The following is a 13,473-nucleotide window of genomic DNA, read 5'->3' as shown; positions in this document are numbered from 1 at the left end:
TCAAGCTCACCCAGGAGAGGTGTTGTGGGGTCTCAGATGTAGCGTAAAAAGTCATAAGTTATCCACAATACCGGACAACCATTGAATTTCTGAGCTTCCGTGGCGCAATGGTTAGCGCGTTCGGCTGTTAACCGAAAGGTTGGTGGTTCGAGCCCACCCGGGAGCGGTGTTGTGAGATATCAAATGTAACGTAAAAAGCCAAAGTTTTTCAGCAATACCTGACGACCATTTAATTTTTGGGCTTCCGTGGCGCAATGGTTAGCGCGTTCGGCTCTCAACCGAAAGGTTGGTGGTTCGAGCCCATCCGGGAGCGGTGTTGCGAGATCTCAAATGTAACGTAAAAAGCCAAAGTTTTTCAGCAATACCTGACGACCATTTAATTTTTGGGCTTCCGTGGCGCAATGGTTAGCGCGTTCGGCTCTCAACCGAAAGGTTGGTGGTTCGAGCCCATCCGGGAGCGGTGTTGTGAGGTCTCAGATGTGACGTAAAAAGTCAAATTTTTTCCACAATACCTGACATCCGTTTAATTTTTGGGCTTCCCGGGCGCAATGGTTATCGCGTTCATCTGTTTACCGAAAGGTTGGTGGTTCCAGCCCACGCGGGAACGTTGGTGTTAAGTTTTATAAGTAACGTAAAAAGTCAAAGTTTTTAAACAATACCTGAAAACCATTTAATTTTTGGGCTTCCGTGGCGCAATGGTTAGCGCGTTCAGCTGTTAACCGAAAGGTTGGTGGTTCAAGCTCACCCAGGAGAGGTGTTGTGGGGTCTCAGATGTAGCGTAAAAAGTCATAAGTTATCCACAATACCGGACAACCATTGAATTTCTGAGCTTCCGTGGCGCAATGGTTAGCGCGTTCGGCTGTTAACCGAAAGGTTGGTGGTTCGAGCCCACCCGGGAGCGGTGTTGTGAGATATCAAATGTAACGTAAAAAGCCAAAGTTTTTCAGCAATACCTGACGACCATTTAATTTTTGGGCTTCCGTGGCGCAATGGTTAGCGCGTTCGGCTCTCAACCGAAAGGTTGGTGGTTCGAGCCCATCCGGGAGCGGTGTTGTGAGGTCTCAGATGTGACGTAAAAAGTCAAATTTTTTCCACAATACCTGACATCCGTTTAATTTTTGGGCTTCCCGGGCGCAATGGTTATCGCGTTCATCTGTTTACCGAAAGGTTGGTGGTTCCAGCCCACGCGGGAACGTTGGTGTTAAGTTTTATAAGTAACGTAAAAAGTCAAAGTTTTTAAACAATACCTGAAAACCATTTAATTTTTGGGCTTCCGTGGCGCAATGGTTAGCGCGTTCAGCTGTTAACCGAAAGGTTGGTGGTTCAAGCTCACCCAGGAGAGGTGTTGTGGGGTCTCAGATGTAGCGTAAAAAGTCATAAGTTATCCACAATACCGGACAACCATTGAATTTCTGAGCTTCCGTGGCGCAATGGTTAGCGCGTTCGGCTGTTAACCGAAAGGTTGGTGGTTCGAGCCCACCCGGGAGCGGTGTTGTGAGATATCAAATGTAACGTAAAAAGCCAAAGTTTTTCAGCAATACCTGACGACCATTTAATTTTTGGGCTTCCGTGGCGCAATGGTTAGCGCGTTCGGCTCTCAACCGAAAGGTTGGTGGTTCGAGCCCATCCGGGAGCGGTGTTGCGAGATCTCAAATGTAACGTAAAAAGCCAAAGTTTTTCAGCAATACCTGACGACCATTTAATTTTTGGGCTTCCGTGGCGCAATGGTTAGCGCGTTCGGCTATCAACCGAAAGGTTGGTGGTTCGAGCCCATCCGGGAGCGGTGTTGTGAGGTCTCAGTTGTGACGTAAAAAGTCAAAGTTTTTCCACAATACCTGACGTCCATTTAATATTTTTGCTTCCGTGGCGCAATGGTTAGCGCGTTCGGCTGTTAACCGAAAGGTTGGTGGTTCGATCCCATCCGGGAGCGGTGTTGTGAGGTCTCAGATGTGACGTAAAAAGTCAAAGTTTTTCCACAATACCTGACATCCGTTTAATTTTTGGGCTTCCCGGGCGCAATGGTTATCGCGTTCATCTGTTTACCGAAAGGCTGGTGGTTCCAGCCCACGCGGGAACGTTGGTGTTAAGTTTTATAAGTAACGTAAAAAGTCAAAGTTTTTCCACAATACCTGAAAACCATTTAATTTTTGGGCTTCCGTGGCGCAATGGTTAGCGCGTTCAGCTGTTTACCGAAAGGTTGGTGGTTCGAGCCCACCCGGGAGCGGTGTTGTGAGATATCAAATGTAACGTAAAAAGCCAAAGTTTTTCAACAATACTTGACGACCATTTAATTTTTGGGCTTCCGTGGTGCAATGGTGAGCGCGTTCGGCTGTTAACCGAAAGGTTGGTGGTTCGAGCCCATCCGGGAGCGGTGTTGCGAGATCTCAAATGTAACGTAAAAAGCCAAAGTTTTTCAGCAATACCTGACGACCATTTAATTTTTGGGCTTCCGTGGCGCAATGGTTAGCGCGTTCGGCTCTCAACCGAAAGGTTGGTGGTTCGAGCCCATCCGGGAGCGGTGTTGTGAGGTCTCAGATGTGACGTAAAAAGTCAAATTTTTTCCACAATACCTGACATCCGTTTAATTTTTGGGCTTCCCGGGCGCAATGGTTATCGCGTTCATCTGTTTACCGAAAGGTTGGTGGTTCCAGCCCACGCGGGAACGTTGGTGTTAAGTTTTATAAGTAACGTAAAAAGTCAAAGTTTTTAAACAATACCTGAAAACCATTTAATTTTTGGGCTTCCGTGGCGCAATGGTTAGCGCGTTCAGCTGTTAACCGAAAGGTTGGTGGTTCAAGCTCACCCAGGAGAGGTGTTGTGGGGTCTCAGATGTAGCGTAAAAAGTCATAAGTTATCCACAATACCGGACAACCATTGAATTTCTGAGCTTCCGTGGCGCAATGGTTAGCGCGTTCGGCTGTTAACCGAAAGGTTGGTGGTTCGAGCCCACCCGGGAGCGGTGTTGTGAGATATCAAATGTAACGTAAAAAGCCAAAGTTTTTCAGCAATACCTGACGACCATTTAATTTTTGGGCTTCCGTGGCGCAATGGTTAGCGCGTTCGGCTCTCAACCGAAAGGTTGGTGGTTCGAGCCCATCCGGGAGCGGTGTTGCGAGATCTCAAATGTAACGTAAAAAGCCAAAGTTTTTCAGCAATACCTGACGACCATTTAATTTTTGGGCTTCCGTGGCGCAATGGTTAGCGCGTTCGGCTATCAACCGAAAGGTTGGTGGTTCGAGCCCATCCGGGAGCGGTGTTGTGAGGTCTCAGTTGTGACGTAAAAAGTCAAAGTTTTTCCACAATACCTGACGTCCATTTAATATTTTTGCTTCCGTGGCGCAATGGTTAGCGCGTTCGGCTGTTAACCGAAAGGTTGGTGGTTCGATCCCATCCGGGAGCGGTGTTGTGAGGTCTCAGATGTGACGTAAAAAGTCAAAGTTTTTCCACAATACCTGACATCCGTTTAATTTTTGGGCTTCCCGGGCGCAATGGTTATCGCGTTCATCTGTTTACCGAAAGGCTGGTGGTTCCAGCCCACGCGGGAACGTTGGTGTTAAGTTTTATAAGTAACGTAAAAAGTCAAAGTTTTTCCACAATACCTGAAAACCATTTAATTTTTGGGCTTCCGTGGCGCAATGGTTAGCGCGTTCAGCTGTTTACCGAAAGGTTGGTGGTTCGAGCCCACCCGGGAGCGGTGTTGTGAGATGTCAAATGTAACGTAAAAAGCCAAAGTTTTTCAACAATACTTGACGACCATTTAATTTTTGGGCTTCCGTGGTGCAATGGTGAGCGCGTTCGGCTGTTAACCGAAAGGTTGGTGGTTCGAGCCCATCCGGGAGCGGTGTTGCGAGATCTCAAATGTAACGTAAAAAGCCAAAGTTTTTCAGCAATACCTGACGACCATTTAATTTTTGGGCTTCCGTGGCGCAATGGTTAGCGCGTTCGGCTCTCAACCGAAAGGTTGGTGGTTCGAGCCCATCCGGGAGCGGTGTTGTGAGGTCTCAGATGTGACGTAAAAAGTCAAATTTTTTCCACAATACCTGACATCCGTTTAATTTTTGGGCTTCCCGGGCGCAATGGTTATCGCGTTCATCTGTTTACCGAAAGGTTGGTGGTTCCAGCCCACGCGGGAACGTTGGTGTTAAGTTTTATAAGTAACGTAAAAAGTCAAAGTTTTTCCACAATACCTGAAAACCATTTAATTTTTGGGCTTCCGTGGCGCAATGGTTAGCGCGTTCAGCTGTTAACCGAAAGGTTGGTGGTTCAAGCTCACCCAGGAGAGGTGTTGTGGGGTCTCAGATGTAGCGTAAAAAGTCATAAGTTATCCACAATACCGGACAACCATTGAATTTCTGAGCTTCCGTGGCGCAATGGTTAGCGCGTTCGGCTGTTAACCGAAAGGTTGGTGGTTCGAGCCCACCCGGGAGCGGTGTTGTGAGATATCAAATGTAACGTAAAAAGCCAAAGTTTTTCAACAATACTTGACGACCATTTAATTTTTGGGCTTCCGTGGTGCAATGGTGAGCGCGTTCGGCTGTTAACCGAAAGGTTGGTGGTTCGAGCCCATCCGGGAGCGGTGTTGTGAGGTCTCAGATGTAACGTAAAAAGTCATAAGTTTTCCACAATACCGGACAACCATTGAATTTCTGAGCTTCCGTGGCGCAATGGTTAGCGCGTTTGGCTGTTAACCGAAAGGTTGGTGGTTCGAGCCCACCCGGGAGCGGTGATGTGAGAAATCAAATGTAACGTAAAAAGCCAAAGTTTTTCAACAATACTTGACGACCATTTAATTTTAGGGCTTCCGTGGCGCAATGGTTAGTGCGTTCAGCTGTTAACCGAAAGGTTGGTGGTTCGAGCCCACCCGGTAGCGGTGTTGTGAGGTCTCAGATGTAACGTAAAAAGTCAGTGTTTTTCAGCAATACCGGACGACCATTTAATTTCTGAGCTTCCGTGGCTCAATGGTTAGCGCGTTCGGCTGTTAACCGAAAGGTTGGTGGTTCGAGCCCACCCGGGAGAGATGTTGTAGGGTCTCAGATGTAGTGTAAAAAGTCATAAGTTTTCAACAATACCTGAAAACCATTTAATTTCTGAGCTTCCGTGGCTCAATGGTTAGCGCGTTCGGCTGTTAACCGAAAGGTTGGTGGTTCGAGCCCACCCGGGAGCGGTGTTGCGAGATCTCAAATGTAACGTAAAAAGCCAAAGTTTTTCAACAATGCCGGACGCCCATTTAATTTTTGGGCTTCCGTGGCGGAATGGTTAGCGCGTTCGGCTGTTAACCGAAAGGTTGGTGGTTCGAGCCCGTCCGGGAGCGGTGTTGTGAGGTCGCAATGGTTAGCGCGTTCGGCTGTAAACCGAAAAGTTGGTGGTTCGAGCCCACCCGGGAGCGGTGTTGCGAGATCTCAAATGTAACGTAAAAAGCCAAAGTTTTTCAACAATACCTGACGACCATTTAATTTTTGGGCTTCTGTGGCGCAAATGTTATCGCGTTCATCTGTTAACCGAAAGGTTGGTGGTTCAAGCCCACCCGGGAGCGGTGTTGTGAGGTGTCAGATGTAACCCAAAATATAAAAGTTTTTCCACAATACCTGACGACCATTTAGTTTTTGGGCTTGCGTGGTGCAATGGTTAGCGCGTTCGGCTGTTATCCGAAAGGTTGGTGGCTCAAGCCCACCCGGGAACGTTGGTGTTAAGTTTTATAAGTAACGTAAAAAGTCTTAGTTTCTCCGCAATACCTGACAACCAGTTTATTTCTGAGCTTCCGTGGCTCAATGGTTAGCGCGTTCAGCTGTTAACCGAAAGGTTGGTGGTTCAAGCTCACCCAGGAGAGGTGTTGTGGGGTCTCAGATGTAGCGTAAAAAGTCATAAGTTTTCCACAATACCGGACAACCATTGAATTTCTGAGCTTCCGTGGCGCAATGGTTAGCGCGTTCGGCTGTTAACCGAAAGGTTGGTGGTTCGAGCTCACCCGGGAGCGGTGTTGTGAGATATCAAATGTAACGTAAAAAGCCAAAGTTTTTCAACAATACTCGACGACCATTTAATTTTTGGGCTTCCGTGGTGCAATGGTTAGCGCGTTCGGCTGTTAACCGAAAGGTTGGTGGTTCGAGCCCATCCGGGAGCGGTGTTGTGAGGTCTCAGATGTAACGTAAAAAGTCAGTGTTTTTCCACAATGCCTGACGAACATTTAATTTTTGGGCTTCCGTGGCGGAATGGTTAGCGCGTTCAGCTGTTAGCCGAAAGGTTGGTGGTTCCAGCCCACCCGGGAGAGGTGTTGTGGGGTTTCAGATGTAGCGTAGAAAGTCATAAGTTTTCCACGATACCTGACAACCATTGAATTCCGGAACTTCCGTGGCTCAATGGTTAGCGCGTTCGGCTGTTAACCGAAAGGTTGGTGGTTCGAGCCCACCCGGGAGCGGTGTTGTGCGGTGTCAGATGTGACGTAAAAAGTCAAGGTTTTTCCACAATACCTGACGTCCATTTAATATTTTTGCTTCCGTGGCGCAATGGTTAGCGCGTTCGGCTGTTAACCGAAAGGTTGGTGGTTCGATCCCATCCGGGAGCGGTGTTGTGAGGTCTCAGATGTGACGTAAAAAGTCAAAGTTTTTCCGCAATACCTGACGTCCATTTAATATTTGGGCTTCCGTTGCGCAATGGTTATCGCGTTCAGCTGTTAACCGAATGGTTGGTGGTTCGAGCCCACCCGGGAGCGGTGTTGTGAAGTCTCAGATGTAACGTAAAAAGTCAAAGTTTTTCCACAATACCTGAAGACCATTTAATTTTTGGGCTTCCGTGGCGCAATGGTTAGCGCGTTCAGCTGTTAACCGAAAGGTTGGTGGTTCAAGCTCACCCAGGAGAGGTGTTGTGGGGTCTCAGATGTAGCGTAAAAAGTCATAAGTTTTCACCAATACCGGACAACCGTTGAATTTCTGAGCTTCCGTGGCGCAATGGTTAGCGCGTTCGGCTGTTAACCGAAAGGTTGGTGGTTCGAGCCCACCCGGGAGCGGTGTTGTGAGATATCAAATGTAACGTAAAAAGCCAAAGTTTTTCAACAATACTTGACGACCATTTAAGTTTTGGGCTTCCGTGGTGTAATGGTTAGCGCGTTCGGCTGTTAACCGAAAGGTTGGTGGTTCGAGCCCATCCGGGAGCGGTGTTGTGAGGTCTCAGATGTTACGTAAAAAGTCAAAGTTTTTCCACAATACCCGACATCCGTTTAATTTTTGGGCTTCCCAGACGCAATGGTTAGCGCGTTCGGCTGTTAACCGAAAGGTTTGTGGTTCGAGCCCACCCGGGAGCGGTGTTGTGAGATATCAAATGTAACAAAAAAGCCAAAATTTTTCAACAATACTTGACGACCATTTAATTTTTGGGCTTCCGTGGTGCAATGGTTAGCGCGTTCGGCTGTTAACCGAAAGGTTGGTGGTTCGAGCCCATCCGGGAGCGGTGTTGTGAGGTCTCAGATGTAACGTAAAAAGTCAGTGTTTTTCCACAATGCCTGACGAACATTTAATTTTTGGGCTTCCGTGGCGGAATGGTTAGCGCGTTCAGCTGTTAGCCGAAAGGTTGGTGGTTCCAGCCCACCCGGGAGAGGTGCTGTGGGGTTTCAGATGTAGCGTAAAAAGTCATAAGTTTTCCACGATACCTGACAACCATTTAATTCCTGAGCTTCCGTGGCTCAATGGTTAGCGCGTTCGGCTGTTATCCGAAAGGTTGGTGGTTCGAGCCAATCCGGGAGCGGTGTTGTGAGGTGTCAGATGTGACGTAAAAAGTCAAAGTTTTTCCACAATACCTGACGTCCATTTAATATTTTTGCTTCCGTGGCGCAATGGTTAGCGCGTTCGGCTGTTAACCGAAAGGTTGGTGGTTCGATCCCATCCGGGAGCGGTGTTGTGAGGTCTCAGATGTGACGTAAAAAGTCAAATTTTTTCCACAATACCTGACATCCGTTTAATTTTTGGGCTTCCCGGGCGCAATGGTTATCGCGTTCATCTGTTTACCGAAAGGTTGGTGGTTCCAGCCCACGCGGGAACGTTGGTGTTAAGTTTTATAAGTAACGTAAAAAGTCAAAGTTTTTCCACAATACCTGAAGACCATTTAATTTTTGGGCTTCCGTGGCGCAATGGTTAGCGCGTTCAGCTGTTAACCGAAAGGTTGGTGGTTCAAGCTCACCCAGGAGAGGTGTTGTGGGGTCTCAGATGTAGCGTAAAAAGTCATAAGTTTTCCACAATACCGGACAACCATTGAATTTCTGAGCTTCCGTGGCGCAATGGTTAGCGCGTTCGGCTGTTAATCGAAAGGTTGGTGGTTCGAGCCCACCCGGGAGCGGTGTTGTGAGATATCAAATTTAACGTGAAAAGCCAAAGTTTTTCAACAATACTTGACGACCATTTAATTTTTGGGCTTCCGTGGTGCAATGGTGAGCGCGTTCGGCTGTTAACCGAAAGGTTGGTGGTTCGAGCCCATCCGGGAGCGGTGTTGTGAGGTCTCAGATGTAACGTAAAAAGTCATAAGTTTTCCACAATACCGGACAACCATTGAATTTCTGAGCTTCCGTGGCGCAATGGTTAGCGCGTTTGGCTGTTAACCGAAAGGTTGGTGGTTCGAGACCACCCGGGAGCGGTGTTGTGAGATATCAAATGTAACGTAAAAAGCCAAAGTTTTTCAACAATACTTGACGACCATTTAATTTTTGGGCTTCCGTGGTGCAATGGTTAGCGCGTTCGGCTGTTAACCGAAAGGTTGGTGGTTCGAGCCCATCCGGGAGCGGTGTTGTGAGGTCGCAGATGTAACGTAAAAAGTCAGTGTTTTCCACAATGCCTGACGAACATTTAATTTTTGGGCTTCCGTGGCGGAATGGTTAGCGCGTTCAGCTGTTAGCCGAAAGGTTGGTGGTTCCAGCCCACCCGGGAGAGGTGTTGTGGGGTTTCAGATGTAGCGTAAAAAGTCATAAGTTTTCCACGATACCTGACAACCATTTAATTCCTGAGCTTCCGTGGCTCAATGGTTAGCGCGTTCGGCTGTTAACCGAAAGGTTGGTGGTTCGAGCCCACCCGGGAGCGGTGTTGTGAGGTGTCAGATGTGACGTAAAAAGTCGAAGTTTTTCCACAATACCTGACGTCCATTTAATATTTTTGCTTCCGTGGCGCAATGGTTGGCGCGTTCGGCTGTTAACCGAAAGGTTGGTGGTTCGATCCCATCCGGGAGCGGTGTTGTTAGGCCTCAGATGTGACGTAAAAAGTCAAAGTTTTTCCACAATACCCGACATCCGTTTAATTTTTGGGCTTCCCGGGCGCAATGGTTATCGCGTTCATCTATTTACCGAAAGGTTGGTGGTTCCAGCCCACGCGGGAACGTTAGTGTTAAGTTTTATAAGTAACGTAAAAAGTCAAAGTTTTTCCACAATACCTGAAGACCATTTAATTTTTGGGCTTCCGTGGCGCAAGGGTTAGCGCGTTCAGCTGTTAACCGAAAGGTTGGTGGTTCGAGCCCACCCAGGAGCGGTGCTGTGAGATTAAAGATGTTACGTTAAAAGTCAAAGTTTTTCCACAATACCTGACGACCATTTAATTTCAGGGCTTCCGTGGCTCAATGGTTAGCGCGTTCGGCTTTTAACCGATAGTTTGGAGGTTCAAGCCCATCCAAGAGCGTTGTTGTAAGGTCTCAAATGTAACGTAAAATGTCAGTGTTTTTCCACAATACCTGACGAACGTTTAATTTTAGGGCTTCCGTGGCGCAATGGTTAGCGCGTTCAGCTGTTAACCGAAAGGTTGGTGGTTCGAGCCCATCCGGGAGCGGTGTTGTGAGGTCTCAGATGTAACGTAAAAAGTCGGTGTTTTTCCACAATGCCTGACGATCATCTAAATTTTGGGCTTCCGTGGCGCAATGGTTAGCGCGTTCAGCTGTTAACCGAAAGGTTGGTGGTTCGAGCCCACGCAGGAGCGGTGCTGTGAGATTAAAGATGTTACGTTAAAAGTCAAAGTTTTTCCACAATACCTGACGACCATTTAATTTCAGAGCTTCCGTGGCTCAATGGTTAGCGCGTTCGGCTTTTAACCGATAGTTTGGAGGTTCAAGCCCATCCAAGAGCGTTGTTGTGAGGTCTCAGATGTAACGTAAAAAGTCAGTGTTTTTCCACAATACCTGACGAACGTTTAATTTTTGGGCTTCCGTGGCGCAATGGTTAGCGCGTTCAGCTGTTAGCCGAAAGGTTGGTGGTTCGAGCCCACCCGGGAGAGATGTTGTGGGGTCTCAGATGTAGCGTCAAAAGTCATAAGTTTTCCACAATACCTGACAACCATTGAATTTCTGAGCTTCCATGGCGCAATGGTTAGCGCGTTTGGCTGTTAACCGAAAGGTTGGTGGTTCGAGCCCACCCGGGAGCGGTGTTGTGAGATATCGAATGTAACGTAAAAAGCCAAAGTTTTTCAACAATACTTGACGACCATTTAATTTTTGGGCTTCCGTGGTGCAATGGTTAGCGCGTTCGGCTGTTAACCGAAAGGCTGGTGGTTCGAGCCCATCCGGGAGCGGTGTTGTGAGGTCGCAGATGTTACGTAAAAAGTCAGTGTTTTTCCACAATGCCTGACGAACATTTAATTTTTGGGCTTCCGTGGCGGAATGGTTAGCGCGTTCAGCTGTTAGCCGAAAGGTTGGTGGTTCCAGCCCACCCGGGAGAGGTGTTGTGGGGTTTCAGATGTAGCGTAAAAAGTCATAAGTTTTCCACGATACCTGACAACCATTTAATTCCTGAGCTTCCGTGGCTCAATGGTTAGCGCGTTCGGCTGTTAACCGAAAGGTTGGTGGTTCGAGCCCACCCGGGAGCGGTGTTGTGAGGTGTCAGATGTGACGTAAAAAGTCAAAGTTTTTCCACAATACCCGACATCCGTTTAATTTTTGGGATTCCCGGGCGAAATGGTTATCGCGTTCATCTGTTTACCGAAAGGTTGGTGGTTCCAGCCCACGCGGGAACGTTGGTGTTAAGTTTTATAAGTAACGTAAAAAGTCAAAGTTTTTCCACAATGCCTGACGATCATCTAAATTTTGGGCTTCCGTGGCGCAATGGTTAGTGCGTTCAGCTGTTAACCGAAAGGTTGGTGGTTCGAGCCCACCCAGGAGCGGTGCTGTGAGATTAAAGATGTTACGTTAAAAGTCAAAGTTTTTCCACAATACCTGACGACCATTTAATTTCAGAGCTTCCGTGGCTCAATGGTTAGCGCGTTCGGCTTTTAACCGATAGTTTGGAGGTTCAAGCCCATCCAAGAGCGTTGTTGTGAGGTCTCAGATGTTACGTAAAAAGTCAGTGTTTTTCCACAATACCTGACGAACGTTTAATTTTTGGGCTTCCGTGGCGCAATGGTTAGCGCGTTCAGCTGTTAACCGAAAGGTTGGTGGTTCGAGCCCACCCGGGAGAGATGTTGTGGGGTCTCAGATGTAGCGTCAAAAGTCATAAGTTTTCCACAATACCTGACAACCATTTAATTTCTGAGCTTCCGTGGCTCAATGGTTAGCGCGTTCGGCTGTTAACCGAAAGGTTGGTGGTTCGAGCTCACCCGGGAGCGGTGTTGCGATATCTCAAATGTAACGTAAAAAGCCAAAGTTTTTCAACAATACCTGACGACCATTTAATTTCTGAGCTTCCGTGGCTCAATGGTTAGCGCGTTCGGCTGTTAACCGAAAGGTTGGTGGTTCGAGCCCACCCGGGAGCGGTGCTGCGAGATCTCAAATGTAACGTAAAAAGCCAAAGTTTTTCAACAATACCTGACGTCCATTTAATTTTTGGGCTTCCGGGGCGCAACGGTTATCGCGTTCACCTGTTTACCGAAAGGTTGGTGGTTCCAGCCCACCCGGGAACGTTGGTGTTAAGTTTTATAAGTAACGTAAAAAGTCAAAGTTTTACCACAATTACTGAAGACCATTTAATTTTTGGGCTTCCGTCGCTCAATGGTTAGCGCGTTCGGCTGTTAACCGAAAGGTTGGTGGTTGGAGCCCACCCGGGAGAGATGTTGTAGGGTTTCAGATGTAGTGTAAAAAGTCATAAGTTTTCAACAATACCTGAAAACCATTTAATTTCTGAGCTTCCGTGGCTCAATGGTTAGCGCGTTCGGCTGTTAACCGCAAGGTTGGTGGTTCGAGCCCACCCGGGAGCGGTGTTGCGAGATCTCAAATGTAACGTAAAAAGCCAAAGTTTTTCAACAATGCCGGACGTCCATTTAATTTTTGGGCTTCCGTGGCGCAATGGTTAGCGCGTTCGGCTGTTAACCGAAAGGTTGGTGGTTCGAGCCCGTCCGGGAGCGGTGTTGTGAGGTCGCAATGGTTAGCGCGTTCGGCTGTAAACCGAAAAGTTGGTGGTTCGAGCCCACCCGGGAGCGGTGTTGCGAGATCTCAAATGTTACGTAAAAAGCCAAAGTTTTTCAACAATACCTGACGACCATTTAATTTTTGGGCTTCCGTGGCGCAATTGTTATCGCGTTCATCTGTTAACCGAAAGGTTGGTGGTTCAAGCCCACCCGGGAGCGGTGTTGTGAGGTGTCAGATGTAACCTAAAATATAAAAGTTTTTCCACAATACCTGACGACCATTTAGTTTTTGGGCTTGCGTGGTGCAATGGTTAGCGCGTTCGGCTGTTATCCGAAAGGTTGGTGGCTCAAGCCCACCCGGGAACGTTAGTGTTAAGTTTTATAAGTTACGTAAAAAGTCTTAGTTTTCCACAATACCGGACAACCATTGAATTTCTGAGCTTCCGTGGCGCAATGGTTAGCGCGTTCGGCTGTTAACCGAAAGGTTGGTGGTTCGAGCCCACCCGGGAGCGGTGTTGTGAGATATCAAATGTAACGTAAAAAGCCAAAGTTTTTCAACAATACTCGACGACCATTTAATTTTTGGGCTTCCGTGGTGCAATGGTTAGCGCGTTCGGCTGTTAACCGAAAGGTTGGTGGTTCGAGCCCATCCGGAAGCGGTGTTGTGAGGTCTCAGATGTAACGTAAAAAGTCAGTGTTTTTCCACAATGCCTGACGAACATTTAATTTTTGGGCTTCCGTGGCGGAATGGTTAGCGCGTTCAGCTGTTAGCCGATAGGTTGGTGGTTCCAGCCCACCCGGGAGAGGTGTTGTGGGGTTTCAGATGTAGCGTAGAAAGTCATAAGTTTTCCACGATACCTGACAACCATTGAATTCCGGAGCTTCCGTGGCTCAATGGTTACCGCGTTCGGCTGTTAATCGAAAGGTTGGTGGTTCGAGCCCACCCGGGAGCGGTGTTGTGCGGTGTCAGATGTGACGTAAAAAGTCAAAGTTTTTCCACAATACCTGACGTCCATTTAATATTTTTGCTTCCGTGGCGCAATGGTTAGCGCGTTCGGCTGTTAACCGAAAGGTTGGTGGTTCGATCCCATCCGGGAGCGGTGTTGTGAGGTCTCAGATGTGACGTAAAAAGTCAAAGTTTTTCCGCAATACCTGACGTCCATTTAATATTTGGGCT

The 13,473-nt window shown here is 47.8% G+C and overlaps 9 non-coding genes across 9 annotated transcripts; all 9 read left to right on the top strand.

Moving 5' to 3' along the window:
• Positions 1 to 240: 240 nt before the first annotated feature.
• TRNAE-CUC (transfer RNA glutamic acid (anticodon CUC)) lies at positions 241 to 313 on the top strand. The gene has a single exon. It is a non-coding gene; the product is annotated as a tRNA-Glu (tRNA).
• A 74-nt stretch (positions 314 to 387) lies between these two features.
• On the top strand, positions 388 to 460 carry TRNAE-CUC (transfer RNA glutamic acid (anticodon CUC)). Its single transcript has one exon. It is a non-coding gene; the product is annotated as a tRNA-Glu (tRNA).
• A 515-nt stretch (positions 461 to 975) lies between these two features.
• Positions 976 to 1,048, top strand: TRNAE-CUC (transfer RNA glutamic acid (anticodon CUC)). Its single transcript has one exon. It is a non-coding gene; the product is annotated as a tRNA-Glu (tRNA).
• Positions 1,049 to 1,563: 515 nt separating this feature from the next.
• On the top strand, positions 1,564 to 1,636 carry TRNAE-CUC (transfer RNA glutamic acid (anticodon CUC)). The gene has a single exon. It is a non-coding gene; the product is annotated as a tRNA-Glu (tRNA).
• A 74-nt stretch (positions 1,637 to 1,710) lies between these two features.
• TRNAD-AUC (transfer RNA aspartic acid (anticodon AUC)) lies at positions 1,711 to 1,783 on the top strand. Its single transcript has one exon. It is a non-coding gene; the product is annotated as a tRNA-Asp (tRNA).
• A 662-nt stretch (positions 1,784 to 2,445) lies between these two features.
• TRNAE-CUC (transfer RNA glutamic acid (anticodon CUC)) lies at positions 2,446 to 2,518 on the top strand. Its single transcript has one exon. It is a non-coding gene; the product is annotated as a tRNA-Glu (tRNA).
• A 515-nt stretch (positions 2,519 to 3,033) lies between these two features.
• On the top strand, positions 3,034 to 3,106 carry TRNAE-CUC (transfer RNA glutamic acid (anticodon CUC)). The gene has a single exon. It is a non-coding gene; the product is annotated as a tRNA-Glu (tRNA).
• A 74-nt stretch (positions 3,107 to 3,180) lies between these two features.
• Positions 3,181 to 3,253, top strand: TRNAD-AUC (transfer RNA aspartic acid (anticodon AUC)). The gene has a single exon. It is a non-coding gene; the product is annotated as a tRNA-Asp (tRNA).
• Positions 3,254 to 3,915: 662 nt separating this feature from the next.
• Positions 3,916 to 3,988, top strand: TRNAE-CUC (transfer RNA glutamic acid (anticodon CUC)). Its single transcript has one exon. It is a non-coding gene; the product is annotated as a tRNA-Glu (tRNA).
• The last annotated feature ends 9,485 nt before the right edge of the window (positions 3,989 to 13,473 follow it).

Source organism: Phalangium opilio, unplaced genomic scaffold (genome assembly GCF_054372755.1).
Source record: "Phalangium opilio isolate 3A_F unplaced genomic scaffold, DU_Popi_V2 ptg001170l_1, whole genome shotgun sequence".
Classification (NCBI taxonomy): domain Eukaryota; kingdom Metazoa; phylum Arthropoda; class Arachnida; order Opiliones; family Phalangiidae; genus Phalangium; species Phalangium opilio.
Note: the sequence above shows the minus strand (reverse complement) of the source record. Positions and strands in the feature narration are given on the sequence as shown.